Raw genomic sequence first — 2,803 nt, 5'->3', positions numbered from 1 at the left:
GTTTCTCGTCACAAGGCTGTCAACAGTGGGGGAGGGAGGTGGTGAGCGAGTGAAGCTCCATCTGCGCTGCAGCCGCCCCCCCGGCTCGCATTCGGCCCTGAGCCCCCTCCAGTCAGACCAGTGTCCTGCTCTCTCAATCAGGCCTGTCCGACTCTGGGACCCCGTGGACTGTAGCCCGCCAGGCTCCTCTGTCCCTTGGAGCCTCCAGCCGAGAATACTGGGGTGGTTGCCCTCCTGTAGATCTTCCCAACCTTCGTCTCCTGCATCGGCAGGCAGATTCTTTACTGCTGAGCCACTGGGGAAGCCCATAAATAAATAAATATTAAAACAAAAAAGAATTGTAAAGGCAGGAAGAAAACAAGAGACGGTGGCATTGTGAAAACCACAGGAGAGAAAGGGTGTAGAGTCAGCAGCGTCCAGTGTCGACAAGGGTTACAAACAAACACCAAATACAGCTGTCCGTTGAGTTTGGCAACTGGTGACGGTGATCTGGGGAGGAAGGAAGGAGAGTGGGGGGAAGCTGGCAAACTAATAAGTGTCTGATACACCCAGGCAACGACTAGTGTTCTGCATATATCATTCCAGTTAATCTTCACAAAAATCCCCCAAAAGAGGAAACAGACGCTAACAGACAGTAAGTAACGCTTGCGCCATCCCGGAGAAGCTGAGGAGACAGCGAGGTTTACACGTGAGTCCGTCCTGCATCCAAAGCACCATCCTGTTTCCACTATGTTAATTTCCAGGTCAGATTAGGAGCAACTTAACAAATGCTGGTAAACTAAAAAATGTACTATGTTTCAGGTCATAGTTTCCTAGTGACTTCTCAGAAATCTGGTGCTGGATTCCTTTCACAAATTCTGACTGTCTTGCAAAACGCGATCACTGTCCCCAGAGCTGTGTTGTGTAACGCTGCTCTACCAGCTCTTCTTGTAAACCGGCCAGGTAGCATGGACCTCATTCCTGGCCTTGGTAACCGTCCCGGAAAGGGTAGTGAAACCAGCAGAGGTCACAGAGTTAGTGCTGCAAGAAAGGCGATTATGCAAGTATCTTTATACTTTCCCTGATCATTCTTCAAAAAAATAAATCGGAGGGTAATTGTTTTACAGTGTTGTGTTGATTTCTGCTGTACAACAATGTGAACGAGCCCTGAGTGTGCCTATGTCCCCTCCCACTCAGCTCCTTCCCACCCCTTTAGGTCGTCACAAAGCACTGGGCTGGGTGCCCTGTGTTTTGTTTGTATGAGTTTAGCCTTTTTAGATTCTACAAATAAGTGAACATTATGTAGTACTTGTTTTCCTCTGTCTGATTGATTTTGTTGTTGTTGTTCAGCCACTAAGTTGTGTCCGACTCTCTGCAACCCCATGGACTGCAGCATGCCAGGCTGCCCTGTCACCAACTCCTGGAGTTTGCCATACTCATGTCCACTGAGTCGGTGATGACAACCAAGCATCTCACCCTCTGTCGTCCCCTTCTCCTCCTGCCCTCAGTCTTTCCCGGCATCAGGATCTTTCCCAGTGAGTCGGCTCTTCGCATCAGGTGCCAAAGGATTGGAGTTTCAGCTTCAGCATCAGTCCTTCCAGTTGCATAATACCCTCAAGTTTGCAATGGAATGTTATTCAGCCATGAAAAGAAAAGAAATTCTGCCATTTGGAACAACTTAGGTGAAACCTGCTCATTCTTGAATACAAACGTCTCCAATCTGAGTTCTGTATGCATTCTCATTCCCAGTTAAATTGTACACAGATGAATATGCAAACTCTCTCGACCTCAGAGCTTCTGTTATCATTGCTCTTTCTCTGTGTATCATCTCTTGCTTGGATTCTTCTCTCTCACAAGACGTGCTGTTCAGCACTCAATGCAGTGCCTGCCACGTGTGAGCACTCGTGAATATTTGTTCTACGAGTTGTATTTTCCAGGCCCAGGTCACTACAGGTGGCTTTATAACCTATTTGCCTCTGTTAAAAAGAGCCTAAAAACACCAGAGCTGGGGTATATAACTCAACTTGACTGTTCAACTAATTCAGTACCAACCAACCAACCAATGAAATTGGCTAGAACGGGTACCAGCAACTATACAGTTTTCCTCAATATGGGAAAAAGATATGTTTAATAGAACATAGTTAAAGAATCTGTGTGCCATTTCCTGTCCAGGGCATCTGGCTGGCAGACACAGAGAATCCTACAGGTAAAGCCATTTCCCATGGGGCTACAGGACCAAGACCCGCACTTATAGAATATTCTCAGCAATGATTCCCCAGACCAACTCAATTAGAAGGAAAAAACGGCTCCTTGTTTGGGCACTCTGGTGACTGAAGCTTATAAGGCACGCATCCCCCAGCTGATAGATGGTGCATCTTTTCCTAGACATGCTTTGGGGTATATGTTTTCTCAAAAGGGAAATTACTAAGAAAACAATAACAGTAAAGCCCATCATTATCGCACATGTGCCAGGACTGTGGCTTAATTCTTCCAACAATCCTGTGAGTTATGTTCGTTAACCAAAGTCCCACACGTGCAGTTATTGGCAGAGCCAGAATACAATCAGATCTGTTTATTATTAATTCTACAATCTTAATCATAAGACTAGAGATCATTGACCTTCCCCTAATTAGAAAAAGAAAAAAATACTGAAACATTGCAGTGAAACGTCTCTCTTTAGAGCTCGGGGTCTTGTCACATTCTGCCAGCTTTCTCCCTGATCTTTCTTCTCCTCCAGTAATTTGAATCCCTGATATTTAATTGAATTCTTATGGTTTTCTAGAAAAAGACTACAGTTCCCATCTTCCTTTGCAGTTAGCTATGG

The sequence above is a fragment of the Bison bison genome, unplaced genomic scaffold, assembly GCF_000754665.1.
Source record: "Bison bison bison isolate TAMUID 2011002044 unplaced genomic scaffold, Bison_UMD1.0 scf7180017864233, whole genome shotgun sequence".
NCBI classification, from domain to species: domain Eukaryota; kingdom Metazoa; phylum Chordata; class Mammalia; order Artiodactyla; family Bovidae; genus Bison; species Bison bison.
Note: the sequence above shows the minus strand (reverse complement) of the source record.